This window comes from Triticum aestivum, chromosome 5D (assembly GCF_018294505.1).
Source record: "Triticum aestivum cultivar Chinese Spring chromosome 5D, IWGSC CS RefSeq v2.1, whole genome shotgun sequence".
In the NCBI taxonomy this organism is placed as follows: Eukaryota; Viridiplantae; Streptophyta; class Magnoliopsida; order Poales; family Poaceae; genus Triticum; species Triticum aestivum.
In genome coordinates this window covers 388,691,175-388,708,146 of record NC_057808.1, presented here as the reverse complement: position 1 = coordinate 388,708,146, position 16,972 = coordinate 388,691,175, and the positions used below count along the sequence as shown (strand labels likewise).

Genomic DNA, 16,972 nt, shown 5'->3' with positions numbered 1-16,972 from the left:
TGAAATTACTACGTTCCCCAACAGTTACTGCATTATTTATGAAATCTTGGAGATATGATGTCAAAACATTGTTTCCTCGACGATTTTCTTGAGGAAAGGTTGTATGTGATATAACCAGAAGGTTTTGTCAATCCTGAAAGATGCTAACAAGTATGCAAAGCTCCAGCAATCCTTCTAAGGATTGGAGTAAGCATCTCGGAGTTGGAATGTACGCTTTGATGAGATGATCAAAGATTTTGGGTTTTTACAAAGTTTATGAGAAACTTGTATTTCCAAAGAAGTGAGTGGGAGCACTATAGAATTTCTGATAAGTATATGTTGTTGACATATTGTTGATCAGAGATGATGTAGAATTTCTGGAAAGCATACAGGGTTATTTGAAAAGTGTTTTTAATGGAAAACCTAGATTAAGCTACTTGAACATTGAGCATCAAGATCTATAAGGATAGATCAAAAACGCTTAATAGTACTTTCAAATGAATACATACCGTGACAAGATTTTGAAGGAGTTCAAAATAGACCAGCAAAGAAGGAGTTCTTGGTTGTGTTACAAGGTGTGAGTATTGAGTAAGACTCAAGACCTGACCACAGCAGAAGAGAAAGAAAGGACGAAGGTCGTCCCCTATGCTTTAGACGTAGGCTCTACAGTATGCTATGCTGTGTACCGCACATGAAGTGTGCCTTGCCATGAGTTGGTCAAGGGGTACAATAGTGATCCGGGAATGGATCACATGACAGCGGTCGAACTTATCCTTAGTATCTAGTGGACTAAGGAATTTTCTCGATTATGGAGGTGAAAAGGAGTTCATCGTAAAGGGTTACGTCGATGCAAACTTTGACACTAATCCGGATGACTCTGAGTAGTAAACCGGATTCGTATAGTAGAGCAGTTATTTGGAATGGCTCCAAGTAGCGCGTGGTAGCTGCATCTACAAGATGACATAGATATTCGTAAAGCACACACGGATCTGAAAGGTTCAGACCCGTTGACTAATAACCTCTCTCACAAGCGAGATATGAACAAACCACATGGGTGTTGGATTCATTGCATTCACATGGTGATGTGAACTCTTGGGTATTAATCACATGGCGATGTGAACTAGATTATTGACTCTAGTGCAAGTGGGAGACTTTTAGAAATATGCCCTAGAGGCAATAATAAATTGGTTATTATTATATTTCCTTGTTCATGATAATCGTTTATTATCCATGCTAAAATTGTATTGATAGGAAACTCAGATACATGTGTGGATACATAGACAACACCATGTCCCTAGTAAGCCTCTAGTTGACTAGCTCGTTGATCAATAGATGGTTACGGTTTCCTGACCATGGACATTGGATGTCGTTGATAACGGGATCACATCATTAGGAGAATGATGTGATGGACAAGACCCAATCCTAAGCCTAGCACAAGATCGTGTAGTTCGTTTGCTAAGAGCTTTTCTAATGTCAAGTATCATTTCCTTAGACCATGAGATTGTGCAACTCCCGGATACCGTAGGAATGCTTTGGGTGTACCAAACGTCACAACGTAACTGGGTGGCTATAAAGGTGCACTACAGGTATCTCCGAAAGTGTCTGTTGGGTTGGCACGAATCGAGACTGGGATTTGTCACTCCGTGTAAATGGAGAGGTATCTCTGGGCCAACTCGATAGGACATCATCATAATGTGCACAATGTGACCAAGGAGTTGATCACGGGATGATGTGTTACGGAACGAGTAAAGAGACTTGCCAGTAACGAGATTGAACAAGGTATCGGGATACCGACGATCGAATCTCGGGCAAGTAACATACCGATTGACAAAGGGAATTGTATACGGGATTGATTGAATCCCCGACATCATGGCTCATCCGATGAGATCATCGTGGAACATGTGGGAGCCAACATGGGTATCCAGATCCCGCTGTTGGTTATTGGCCGGAGAACGTCTCGGTCATGTCTGCATGGTTCCCGAACCCGTAGGGTCTACACACTTAAGGTTCGATGACGCTAGGGTTATAGGGAATAGATATACGTGGTTACCGAATGTTGATCGGAGTCCCGGATGAGATCCCGGACGTCACGAGGAGTTCCGGAATGGTCCGGAGGTAAAGATTTATATATGGGAAGTCCTGTTTTGGTCACCGGAAAAGTTTCGGGTGCTATCGGTAACGTACCGGGACCACCGGGAGGGTCCCGGGGGTCCACCAGGTGGGGCCACCGGCCCCAGAGGGCTGCGTGGGCCAAGTGTGGGAGGGTACCAGCCCCAGGTGAGCTGGTGCGCCCCCCCAAAAGAGGCCCAAGGCGCAGGGAAGGGGGGAAGGGGGAAACCCTAGGCTCAGATGGGCCTAAGGCCCACCTAGTGGTGCGCCCCCCTCTCTCCCCCCTTGGCCGCCCCTCCAAGTCCCATCTAGGGCTGGACGCACCCCTTGGGGGGGAACCCTAGATGGGGGCGCAGCCCCTTCCCTCCCCTATATATAGTGGGGGTTTTGGGGCTGCCATAGACACGAGAACATCTCTCTCTTTGGCGCAGCCCTACCCCTCTCCCTCCTCGTCTCCCGCAGTGCTTGGCGAAGCCCTGCTGGAGTGCCACGCTCCTCCACCACCACCACGTCGTCGTGCTGCTGCTGGACGGAGTCTTCCCTAACCTCTCCCTCTCTCCTTGCTGGATCAAGGCGTGGGAGACGTCACCGGGCTGCACGTGTGTTGAACGCGGAGGCGCCGTGGTTCGGCGCTTAGATCGGAATCAACCGCGATCTGAATCGCTACGAGTACGACTCCTTCATCCGCGTTCTTGCAACGCTTCCGCATCGCGATCTACAATGGTATATAGATGCACTCCCCTTCCCCTCGTTGCTAGATTACTCCATAGATTGATCTTGGTGATGCGTAGAAAATTTTGAATTTCTGCTACGTTCCCCAACAAGAACATGTTGGCGAGGGCGGACCAGATGGCATGGGAAGTTTCAAGAGATGCTACTTGAACTAGGACCTCTTTCGAGAGATTGCGAAGGAGGTAGGCAACGATTTGTTGATCTTGGATGAGCCAAGGCGCATAAGCAGGGTTCACGGTCACCTGATATTTGCCCTCGGCATTCTTGCTGGTGATTGTTTTGGGTGGTTGCTCTAGGGTTTTATCAACGTACCCGAAGAGGGCTGCCCCCATGATCTGGGAACGAGCTTGAGCACGCCAGAGAACGTAGTTGGATCGAGTGAGGGGTTCGGAGACATTGTTGTTGAGACAACCGAGGTGGACGTCGACATGGTCAAGTTTGGAGATGGAAGGGGTGGACGGGAGGGGTAGCTAGACGAAGGGGAAGAGGGTAGCTCTGTATACCATGTAGAAAGATGTATCAAAGCGTCTCATCTCTCCATACAGGGAGAGCCCGCGGTTATGTATTGATTGGGGCGAGAGGAGTCTCGTGGCATTACAGGGTGCTGGTTGTTATAACAACCAGAGAGATACAATAGGGATACGAGAGAAGAGATAGAAAGATAAACAAGTACATTGATAAGATAAGTCTATCTCTAACTACCTATGCCTACCTATGCGTGATACACAAGCCAACATGTTTAACAACACCCACAGGGCTAGTAGTAGCACATATACGTTCTTGTCTCGCTGATCAATCAAGTACAACTGCACCAACCTCAGAATCCAATCAGCCATTGATGTGGCGAATTAGCAATGCATCCGGTAGCAACTAGCTAGTACTATATATGTTCTCTCGCCGACAGTCGGACTTCTAGTACAACTAATCTACACCGGGAGTCCGTCAATCAGAGTCCAATCGCGCCGATCCCAGAAGAAGCTCTGGCGTCGAGGCAGAAAGAGTATATGCCGGTGACGGCGAGCATGATTCCGGTGCCGGAACCGGTGACGCGCATGAAGCCCGCCAGGAGGGTCAGAGCGCCAACAGAGTCCAACGGCGAAGGCCACCATGGCGACACGGCCGTTCCACCGGCTGACGGGAATCGAGTACGCCTGTGTAGGCGTCACGCTCACTCCGGCCCCAACCAGCCGGGCCACATATCTCTTTGAGTACCGGCGCAGCACGAACCAGGCCGTCGACACGTAAGCGCACCTGCCGAGCAGCAAGGCGGCATAGAGGCATGTGTGTACCGGGTCTCTCGCTACATCAGCCAAGCTGCATCTCATGGACATAGAGAAACAGTCAGATCTCAATCACGATGAATGAATAGTTCAGAGACATGTTAAGGAACTGGCAATAATTCTATACGTGTAACTCACGTTGGCGGTGTGGTTATGTAGTAGGCGATCCCGCTTACTGGGACAAACCCTCCAAAACTTTTAGATCGTTCCCACTTGCCGAGCAGATTGACCAGCTTGTCTCCGCCAAATTTCATATATAGTTGCTGCAACAAACATTAACCCAAGACAAGAATTTTACTCATCCGGCCAGAGTAGTAGTACATGATAACTGCATTGATAAATATACGAATCATGCAAGCAAGGTACTCACCTCTGAGAATACGTACGTGCATGAAAGGAGCATGGCTTGAAAGAGGATGGGAGCATATGAGAGGTAGGATATGTCAATGCTGTAGTTGGCCTGAAACCTAGCGGCAGCCTCATCGTCTGGCAATCGACGTGGCCTTGTCAGTGGCAACGCGACATGCAAGCCTTGTAACCTGCAGACAAGCAGAAAGAAGCCGAACGTCGCCGCAAGGTCTCCATGTTTGCCATCTCTGAAGGCCCTCCAGAGAAGAGTTGCGCTGAACGTACGTACACACACACACGCAATCATCAATCATCAACCATGAATCATAGAAGTGTACGTAGAAAATAGAAAATATCAGAGCAAGCATGTTAGTATTCTTACCAGACGTTGGCGGCGGTGCACAATGGAATGCCAGAAAGGAGGCCGTAGCGCTTTCTAAGGGCCTCATCAAGATAGATGACGATGACGCCTCCAACGAAAACCTGAAGCGAGATGAGGATCGAAGCCCCCACGCTCCAGTGCCTCGCGGATAGCACGTGACCGACTGGCACGGCAGCGGAGATCACACTACTACTAGGAAAATGGTTTTTAACGACGATATATGTGGTCGTTGAAGGTCAGATTGTGGTCGTTAAAGGTAATTAACTACCACAATCTGCTGGTCGTAGTAGGCTCCGTCGTTAAAAGTATAACGACCACATACCTTTTGTGGTCGTTATTCTTGTAACGACGGGGTGGTGTGCCGTCGTCAATCCCATGAAAATAACGACCACTTTTGTCGTCGCTAACACTGTTATCATGCTGACCAAATTATCATTGCCGACCACTCTCTTCACACTTTGATATCCTCCAGAGCCACTTATATTTAGTATAACATTCTGTTCAGCAATCACTTTATACATCATCCAACATTTCAATAATGTAGAAACAAAAGAAAATAAATTGAAAGGATCAGAGCCTCTTTTATTAATAGAAATACCAATATTCTGACATACAATTCTGAAATTAAATATCCTTTAAGAAATTTGAGTCAAAAGCACTCCTTATATGCCCAATGTACTTCATCGTACCCATTTACAAAACAAGACAACTAAAGATAATATCTATTAATCTTCAATCAAGGTACACCATCATTGTTTGAATGGATATCATTTTTCATCAGCAATTACAATGCCTCCTGATGCTTCTGTAATATTATGGTGGACCATCAGTCCTACAAAATGTTGAGTAGTTTATGAAAGTCAGTCCATGTAAATAAATTGCCACAAAGTATAATAACATATAAAATCAATGTATGAGAACAACTTGCTTGATCATGCTGGCTTCCACGAGAACTATCACTTACTATCTAGCGGACCCAAGATGCTTAATTTCTAACACTTCCTGCAAACTTTTCTTCGAGCACTTGCCTCACTTGCTCAGAAGATTGTAGTTTAGAAACCAATTCAGCCATACTTAATGATGTTCCTCGCAAATCTCTTGCTCTAACTCCCCACATACACATTTGGAGATAAATACCATTGGGAAATTATTAACCAAAAACAATGTGTAGAACAACCTGTGCTGTTTCATTTGTACCAAAAAAAATCAAGTAACAACCACAGTAAATATTTTCTCTTCACTCATGAGACACGATCACAAGTCCATATCATCCTTCACCAATGACTACAATGCCTCGTGATGTTTCTTTAACGGTGGACCATCTGTTCTACAAAAAACATAAATGATTTATAAGTCAGTACATATAAAAGAACTAGCACAAAGGATAATAGCATAAAGAAACAAATTTGCACTTGAATTCTTCTATAATCCATATGCAACAAAGACAAACTATTTCTTAAAAAGATTACTCGGAATATTTCTTGTCTAATTCGAGCAAAATTTGAGTTGTTTTATTTCGCAACAAAACAAATTGAGCTTTTTTGGTTGTTGTTATATAACCAGCTAATTCTTTTAATACGTATACCCAACAAATTAACACTGAACATTATTCTCCTCTGCTTAAAAAAACTACCATTCAGCTCAAGAATAAGTGATACACACACCTCAAAACAGCCTCTTGGCTTTTCTTTGTCACCCTGGAGGCGAATAGGAGATTCTAACTGGCGAGCATACGAAAAACAGAGCACGCAAGGAGACATTGATTTTTGAGACGTATAAACTTATAAGAAAAACTTACAATTACCTTGCCCTGGAGCATGGGAACTGCATGATGGACCATGTACTGAGCGTCTACAATGGCAATCTGCTCTTCGGGATTCTGCCAAATTAAATCAACAGAGATTTTTTTTATACAACTACGTATATATGACAATATATTGCACATGATATATTTTCAGACGTTGTTGCTCAATAATTAGGCAATGCTTACATCGACACACCTCCATATGTAGGAGTCAATAGGCCATCCATGGACGAGGTCATTCTGAAATCAAACTCGTTAACTCTTCTTTTCAGTTCACACAAGCCAAAATTATCAAAAAATGTACAAGTTAAATAATCAACAGCCGAACACATTGTCCTCACTTTCAATCAGACAAGTCAAAAAAAATGCCAATTTTGTGCTGAAAAGTGTACGAACGTACCTAGATTAGTGCCACAAGACTGGCGCTATCACCTCCACAAACCTACATGTTTGCATCTTCACTTTCAAATTGAAAATTTTCAAAAAAGAATGGCCAAGTGAAGAATTCAGTTAGCTAATTACCTGCTACACGGCAGCCTTTGTAAGCCCCGGCAATGCTCGTCCCCAATATCTGTCCTGTTCATGGCATGCGAGAGACTACAACCAGAATTCAACCTCTGTTTTCGCATTGAGCAACAGCTGCACTGTTCCTCCTTCCTAGACAACTCTCGCATCATATCCACCGCCCCCTTCCCCTCCCATCTAACGACTTGAACCAAGAACCATCTAACGACTCAAAAAATCAACAGCCCACTATGAGATACGGCCGATGCGGTAGAAGCACTGACCTCGTCACTGACCTAGATCCGACCGATAAGGTAGCAAAACTAACCTCGGCGTGGAGCCTCTGCATCTGATTGCGCTGCTCGTCGAGCACCCGACCAAGGGATGAAGCCTTCTGCTCCACTCGGACGACCTCGACAGTGAGGGCATCTGGCTCGAGGTCCTGCGACGAGGAGGGGAGTGGGACGCCAGCGTGGGGCACTTGCCGGTGGACTTGAAGAGGCGGGTCGGGCCTGCTTGCAGATGGGGAACATGCCCTTCTTGCCTCCTGCGCCTGGGCAATACTCTAGCCATTGCTTCGTACTGCGCTCCTAGCAGATTGCGCAGACTGGGCATGCGGTGGCGATCACGGCGGTGGTGGCAACATCCCTAGGGGAGCGAATCGATCTGAGAGGGACGCGCCAAGAAATTAGGAATATTTAGATGTGTTTGTTATTTATCTTCCTGCTTATCCGTCCTTTCATCAGATAAGGATGCTAATTACTCTCTAATAATATCAAATATATGGAGTACTTAATCAACAACGACCAGCAAACTAACGACCGGGATATCCATCGCCGTTGGGGAAGTTTCGCGTGGTTAGTTTGAACGTGGGACTAGCCCATCGTACTTATAACAACCAAGGCATTTAGTTGTCGGTCGTTATTAGCCTAATCTCTAGTAGTGGATCAGTACCCCCAGCACCTTCTGCAGCCCGTTCCTGCAGCACATGTGAAAAGTTCAGAATTACGTACTAGTAGGAAGCACACGCATGCATCCATCGATCTAAGCATGCAGGGGAGAATTTGGTCGGGATGCTTACAGGAGAACGCGGTTTTCAGGGATGGGGTTGACGACCCTTAATCCCATGAGGAGATGAGAGGCCGCCTCGGACACCAGGAGCGGGAACACGCCGAAGGCCATGACGGTTCCGCAGTTGGCCGCGTAGGCCGTGTGGAACCAGTAGAGCGGGTCGTGCGGGGCCGTGCTGGTGTCGATCCCGTACAGCGGGAGCTGGGTGCCCGCCAGGACGACGAGTAGCGACCCGGCCGTGTACGCCGCCTTCCGCCGGAAAGGAACGCCTTCCGTGGGGCTCTCCACCTCCGGCAAGAGCTCCGCCAATGGCCGCAGCCGGAAGAGATCAAAGCTCGCCATCCGGGTCGGCATCGATGGGCTCGCGGGGAGCTTGGAACGAAACTAAAACTCTGCGTGCGTGCGTGCTTGGCTGCTACTAAGTACTAACTCGCAATCGATCGGCGGGCGAGTGGCGACTCGACGGCGGCAGGATACTACCAACTTTGCAAGGAGAGACAGGCAGGGGGCAGGGGAGTATATAGAGGAGCGAAGCCGAGTTGGGCTGGGTGATGGAAATCGAATACAGGCGCGAAGCCGAGCCAGCTGGGTGGTGGAGATCGAATACAGACGCGAAGCCGAGCCGGCTAGGTGGTTATCTAAACCTGAGCCCAAACCCAAAGGAAAACGCTTGTCTTCTATCGGCGGATCGCATACGAGCATCCACCGGCTCGTCTATGATCACTACTGGAATTTTCACGTACGCCTGGTGTCATGCTTTTCGCCGAGTGCTAAAACACGGACACTCGGCAAAGAAAACAACGTCGAGAGTCACTCTCGGCAAACCTAGCTTCACGGCAAACTGCCTTATTTGCCGTCACTGCCTCACGGCAAAGAGGCACCGCACGGCAAACCCTGCAGACGCCGAGAGCCGCTCATAGTAAAGAGGAGCCACGTGGCATGCCCGTCCGCAACAGACGGCTCCGTCAGTTACTGCGTACATTGCCGAGAGCCGCCAAACGACACTCGGCAAAGTATATGCCACATCCTATTTTCTTTTGTGTGTGTGTTCTTTCTAACTGACATGTGGTCCCACTGGTCACATTTATCAGTAAAAGTTTCAAATAATTTGTTAAATATGTTTGAAAAAAATGACGATATCTTCGCCGAGAGCTGCTCTCGGCAATTCTCCTGACCAGTAGGACAGCATGGCCCACATGTCAGCTGACAGTTTACATATCTTTGCCGAGAGCTTGTCTCGGCAATGATCGCCTTCTTTTCCGAGAGCGGCTCTCGGAAAGGGTGTGGGCACAATAGTAGTGTCTCCCAGACGACCAGTTTTTCGAGATGTGCTCTCAAAAAAGGTGTGGCACAACAGTGGTGTCTCCCAGACGACCAGTTTTCCGAGAGGTGCTCTCGGTAGTATGTCGTTTTCCGAGTGTTGCTCTCGGAAATCTTTCCCATCCATTCTGCTGTTAAGCTATTTCTTTTCTGATTCCTACAGATGAAAACAACTACAGTGCAATTTGGAGTAGTCCACACACATATAGGCATAATTTGAACATATATAGGCATAATTTGATCTAGTCCACATATATATATGCATAATTAGGGATAGTCCACATATTGTCACACACAAGTCGAATGTAGTATCCTAGTAGAAATCACACACAAGTCGCAAATTCATACATATTGTCACTACTTGCAAAACACGTGCACGTCACAATAGAAGTACACTTGTTCATATATAGATCATCTTGAGGAGAAGAGGCCATCGGGTTAACATTCCAGAGGAGGAGGAGGGGCATCACTTGCACTGCTTCGAGATTGCATAAGAACCTATAAGAGTAGAGTCACGTGAGGGTGGTTCGTCCCTATGTAATGAATCTTCTACTCTAGTTTAGATAATGTTCTACCTGTAGTTGATTCTCAAGCAGCTTCAACCTATCATCCATGTCTGCCCATTCCTTTTCTCTGGACTCCTGCTCAGCCTTCCGCCTTTGCTCCTCTTCAACAGCCCGCTGCTCCATTAAATCCTGTAACATGGCATTAGGCTCATATAGGTTGGAACGGTGCTATTTCAAGGCATGGACATATATGAAAGGTTAGGATGCTAACCTTGAGACGCGCTATCTCACGTGATGCGGCGGTTGGGCGACTTCGTATGGACGGAGTTGAGCTGGTGCTCGACGCGCGTATCTCGTGCAGCTTGCGATGCGAGGAGGTGGCGATCGCCCCGTTGCAAAGGAGGTGGCGGCCATGGCCCTTTCCCTCGCCAGCAATGATGAGAAGCTCAGGATCAAGGGGCTTAGACGTAGGTTCGGCTTCCTGCCCGTGCACCTCCTGGAAGACCTCTTTGAAGGTCCCCCACTTCTCCTCCGCCGGCTCGCTGCAGAACTCGGTGCCATCCTTCCCCTTGTGGCCTTCTCTCCAGGCTTCCAGGATGTGGACCGGGCGACCAACCTTCGCCTCCTGCAAAATTAACCATCAAGTTTAATGAACCAAGATGCACCGTGCGAAAAATTTAACATCTTAATCCACATACCATGTGTTGCTTGAGAGCGGTTAGGTTCCGGCCTGGCATTTTGGCTCGATCGTTTCCCTTCTCCACATGTTGCGCCTGCCATGCTGGGTCACACCACATGTCAACCAGGGCCTCCCAACAATCGTCCTTCATCCAGGGTTCCTTCACCTAGTCAGACAAAATCAAATAATTGAGGAACAAGAGGGATGAATCAAAGTACTAGCAACCGATGTAGTCACTTACCACTGACAGGCATTCTTCTCGCGACAAGTTGGTCTGGCAAGCAGTCTTCCTTGTCATCTTCTCTACCTTGTCGTCGAGCGGCCTACATTGCATCACGGCTTTGTACCGCAGCGTGTGCTTGGTGTCAGAGAGTATCTTTCGGGCAGATTTCACGATGCCTTTGATCGCCTTCTGTTGCTCACCATCCACGCAAACAAATGTTTGCTACAAGAAAGCATATGGCATCTTCTCACCATCCACGCAAGCAAGGATTTGGATATGGAAAAATGCAATGGTCGGAGCGAAGATACTTACAAAAAAAAGCATTGATGACCCAGGTGGCCATGGTGACATTGTGCTCGTCCTTGTTGTGTTGGTAATGCTCCCAGGTTAAACCTGGCGACAGCGGCTCGTCATCACCCGGCTTGGACAATCTAGGGAAGTGCTTCCTCAAGAGGGAGCCGATGACGTGATTCGGCGGGCATGCCCCCTTAGGTTGTGTCAGGATAAATTTCCACTGACTGCATGATATAAAAGACAAGCATATGTGAGTGTCAAAGCTGTGGCATCCAAAATATGATGGACGGTCGCTGGCAGCAGTTGGTTCTGGGACCTTTCCCGGACCACGCCTGGATTTCTTCCTCTTGGAAGTGTTGCTCGAGGTAGACCCCAAGCCGTCCGAGGTCTCCATGTCGCCCGACTCGGTAGCGAGCAGATCTGGTCCATCTAAGTCCACTCCGACATCGCCATCCGATGATGACTCGTCCTTGGGAGTGGCCTGATGGGAGGCGACGACTCGGTCCTACCACTCGGGACTCTCCGGTACTTACTAGTGCCCCCATCAGAATCTAAAAAACAAAATATATATGGTGAATATTAGCCATACCACTTCAATAGGCATCAGACTTTTTTTTATCAAAGAAGGGTTTTCCCCTTCCGATTTTCATTAAAGAAAACCAAGCCAACAGGTATTCACTTTGTTGATTAGTTCACATATCTATGCTAGGGAGGATGACTAGTTGGATGCTTGGTTTCATTTCAATATTTCAATATAAACGTGGAGCCGGCCAATATGTCCAAACTAAAAAAATCATAAGTTATGTGAAAGAAGAGTATAAGCACAACCAAAATGGTCAATAAAAAGTATTGAAGCATACTCCATGGTTTATTCAAGCTTCATTTTAACTGGATGTAATATATGCCAACAAGCATAATTCATATATGATTCCCACTCTTTAGATCTTATCAAATCTGACTTGGATATAGAGTTCGCAACAGGCTCCTCTAAATCCCGACACAATAACAACATATATTTCATTGTTCTTGATGATAGACGGAGATTAAAGTTCACTCAACATATGTGTATTATGGCACCATGGACTTTTAAGTACTCTTAGAAGGACCCCATGATTTGGATAGATGGCTGAAAGGTACAATGCTTAATCGTTGCGGTCTATTCCAAACTTCGTTACACAAGCAAGCAATTTATCCATGGTTCGACTTTGAAACCAAATAATGTGTGATTCCTTGCAGGTGCATTCATTCCTACTTATATAAAGGAGGCGAATTTTACTCATGAGGCAAGATTTTCACACATCCAAAACTACAAACTTGCAAAACAAATGAATGTGGCAAATGGCATTGAAAATCTGTTTCATCATTGCAGATTGCATGTAACATTTATTCACCAACTAGTGATCATGGCATGACAATACAGACACCTATGCCTGCTCCACCGGAGGCATTGCCTGAGAAAGAGGAGGCCCCTGCCACCACGACTCTCAACGGCGGAGGAGAAAAGGAAGAGACAAGAGAGGGAGGAGGGGCCGGTTTTCTACTAACCTGAGGGCATCTCTAGCTGCCGCGCTACCCGAGGAGCTCCACTGCGGCGGCCATCCTTGGGCCGCATCGAAGAACCGCCGCGCCGGCCACCGGCCATGAAGCTTGGTGGCAGCGACAGTTGGGGGCGCACTACTAGGGAAAACCCTAGTAGTAGCGCTTGTTTTTGAGCTAGCAGTAGCGCTTGTACCAGCGCTACCACTAAGGCGCTACAGCTAACTAGTAGCAGTAGCGCTGGAAAGGGAGCGCTACTGCTATACCTAGTTAGCAGTAGCGCTTTTCTTTGGTAAGCTCTACTGATAGTACTAAGTAGCAGTAGCGCTTCTTATGAAAAGCGCTGCTGCTAACTTTTCCTGTATTTTTAAAAAATACAGCTTATTTTCATTGTGGTTTTATATACAGTACTTTCATCACATGATTTTATGACCATGATTAGTTATTATATATAACAGTGGGTGAAATGAACGTGGAGTAGATTCAAGTGGAGGCAACATGTCGAGCATGTCGAAAGTACTACTAATCCAAACTTGATCTAGTTTGGATTAGTAGTACTTTCGATGTGCGCCACATGTTGCCTCCACTTGAATCTAATCCATGTTCATTTCACCTACTGATATATATAATAACTCATCATGCTCATATAACAACTTAGCATCATGCATCATCGATCATAATAATAAATAACTCATCATTGGTATCATAATAACAAGTCATACTCATCATCATCGATCATACAACTTCTACTCGATACCACATCATCATCATAGTCATCTAACCAATCCTACTTAGTTGTTCTTAGCACATGATCATGAGTATTAGCTAGGACCTACTACCTTCTCCTAGGTAAAATAGCATAAAACAAGATAGCCCCTGACTCTCCATTATGGAGAATGGAGATTATCCTGTCTCCGATTCTTGCCTTTCGCACAATCTTGCTTCCAAGAACCTCCCTACGACTGACCATACATTTTTTCCATTCTTTGATTATCAGGTCTTCACTGTTTTTAGAAATCCGATATGCACATGTGTGACTCGTAGGATGACCTGGCTGTATGTTCAAAACATCAAGGCGACCATTCTGATACATCAGATGAGGCACACAATCCGACGGGATTTTCTGTTGAAAAACATAGTAATAACTTCGTAGTTAGCAATGTACTTAAGTTTTAAAAGAATTTATGCAAAAGATGCACGGATGTCGTAATAGTAAAAAATCTTACCATGGCATCTCCATGGATGTTAGCGTGGTTCAACACGTGCACTAGTGGCACGTATTCACCATAATGTGGAGGAGTTTGATAATAGGTATTGTAATTCTCAAGATCAGTACAAAATGCGATCAGATGATTTTTCTCCTGATAAGTTAACTCAGAGCCATCGGTGTAGTAGGTTCTGTCTACCATCTTCCGCACATTGTTTGAAGAATGAAAATAAGCTATCAATGGAAATAAGCTATCAACTATTTTGAAATAAACAATATAAATTAGTTAATAACTATGTTTGAGAAACTCACATAGCGGTAGAATTGGAAGCGTATCAACAAGGACCCAAATGTCCATATTGTCTTGGTCGATGTCAGGATCACCAAGATCCATGGTGACAAGCATACCCTCATAAAAACCATACATCTTGCAAAGTGCTTCCCAATTTTTGCAACCAAAATGGGTTACGCTCTCAGAATTGTACAGATTTACTTCAAAATCCATACCATGATGGGTCCTTAGGTGAATTTTCTTTGTTTCGAAATTTTCATGGTCTTCAAAATCCATCCTCTCCAAGACATAGCGTCTTGCATGGCATGGGATAAGCTACTCGAATTGTAAAAGATGAAAATTACACGTTGAAATAGTTGAAGTCATGCTTAATTACGAAAAAACACTTGTCGTCGTTGCGTACCGTTTCAACATCGAAGGTCTCCTGGAGCTTAATGCTGAAGCGCCGATCTTCGTCCAGGTGAGGCCTGTCGCACAGACCTCAGTTGTCGTTGCACCAGCTGCACTCCCCCGGGAGACTTTCGTCGTCCGATGACGACATTTCCTACGTTCATAATTCAAAGATTAAACTTGTACAATTCAATATGTGTACTATAAAAATTAAATTAGATCATTATTATTCATCACGGGTTGACTATCGGTCTGTCGAGTCTTTTTCTTGAAAACTCTCAGCTCGCGTGGTGTATACATTCGACCATTGGTGGTGGTGGAGACTCTCACTCACTGATTCCTCTCTGACATTTGTGACCGTCGGTGATGGTCGTTACTCCTCCTTCCCCTAGTGCATAACAAAGGTCTAGCAGTCGGAGAAGAAGGAGAAACGACCCCCACGACAACAGTCGGGCTTCTTCGTCCTCTCTCATATATGGTGGATACACTCCCTCACTGTTTTTTCGACCTTCGGTGATGGAGCCTCGACAGACTTAAAGTCAACCCGAAATGTCGTTTAATTATTTTTCTAGAAAATCCATGCCACTCGATATTTCCTACATATTGTAGCACAAGTCATGCCAGAATCCATGAAAAAATCCGGCATGACTTTTGCTAAAAAAGGACATATCGTGCGCCTGAAATTTGCCGGAACGGAAATTAATCAACATCCGGCAAAACATAGGCCACTATAGGAGATGTAACCTGCAAACATGGCCGGCCACTTGGGCAAGCACATATCCTATTTCAGCAACACGACATATACATGTTTATATCTACATCATATGGGCAAGTACATATCTAAATCGTAAAACAAATTAGTATTCAAATTAGCATTCATTCAATAAGCAAAACTAAATCATCTCTTTCGTCTGTACATCGTCGAATGTAGTCACTAATAGATCTCGAATAGTATCATACATATAACATCACTAATACAGCTAAAACCGTAGCGAACGACGGGTATCGGCGCGGGCAGTGGACACCCAAAGAGAAGGAACCATCACAGGATCATAGCTCCAGTGAGATCCCTGAAGAACCTCCCAGGTATTGGAGAACTTGCCCTTCAACTCAACCATGTAGCGACGGACGTGCTCGTCCTCCTCGCTGACACGGTGACGTACCACCTCCGCGGGGTCCTCAAGCCTCCGCACCATCACTGGCCCACGCGACCGCCACCAAAGAAGGTTCGGGTCAACGACGGGTTGGCTCCTCACCAAGTTGTGCCCCCCGGAAGGTAGCACGTCCCAGTACCTGCCCGGCGGAGCCCAATCCCGGACATGGCTCCTCACCAAGCCCAGGCCTCCTCCGCCGAGTCGACGACGAGGATGCGGGATAGGCATCGTGGACGTCGATGCAGGAATAATTGCTTTAACTAAAAAAATAACAACAAATGTGACACCTAAAACACCTAAATTCTATTAACTACACCTAATTAAAAACCTACATTTTGAACATGATTCGATCATAACTAGGGTTCATACTACATTATTCTAAGATTAAACACCTAAAATACCTAAATTAAATTAACAATATGGGGTGGCTGGTCTCACCTCGATTGAGGTCGGAGGGGGTCGATGACGGGGACGGCGGCGGGGATGATGCAGGGGCTCCTTGATTTCTGCAAAAACAAAATATAAACAAAAACATTATTATCGTCATCTTAGGACTTAGTGAAACTCCATAAGCTACATTTAATTATTCTATTCAAATTTACTTATAATTTCCTATTCTTTTCAAATTTACTTATTCAAATTTTCTAAAAATTCCTATTCTATTCAAAAAGACATACATTTACTTATTTTTTTCAATTTCATATTTTATTCTATTCAAATTTACTTATTCAAAATTTCTAAAAATTTCCTATTCTATTCAAAAGACCTACATTTACTTATTCTTTTCAAATTAGTTATTCAAATTTTCTAAAAACAAAATATACTAAAAAACTACATTTGCTAAAAACAAAAACCTACATTTAACAAAAACTAAAACCTATTTACAGAAAGGGGGAGGAGGAGGTGTGGGAGGAGGAGCAGGAGAGAGCAGGAGGGGAGGAGGAGAGAGGAGGGAGGAGGAGGGAGGAGGAGGAGAGAGGAGGAGGAGGAGGAGGAGGAGGGGGCCGCCTGAGAGGGAGGAGGAGGAGGGGGCCACCGGAGAGGGAGGAGGAGGAGGGGGCCGCCGGTGGAGAGGGAGGAGGAGGAGGGAGCCGCCAGCACCGGAGAGGGAGGAGGAGGGAGTGATCGACCTTGGGGTGGAGGAGGAGGACGGCGACGGCGG

The 16,972-nt window shown here is 45.9% G+C and overlaps 1 pseudogene; it reads right to left on the bottom strand.

The window, feature by feature from the left end:
• Positions 1 to 3,637: 3,637 nt before the first annotated feature.
• LOC123125055 (protein transport protein Sec61 subunit alpha-like) lies at positions 3,638 to 8,680 on the bottom strand (annotated as a pseudogene).
• Between the last annotated feature and the right edge of the window lie 8,292 nt (positions 8,681 to 16,972).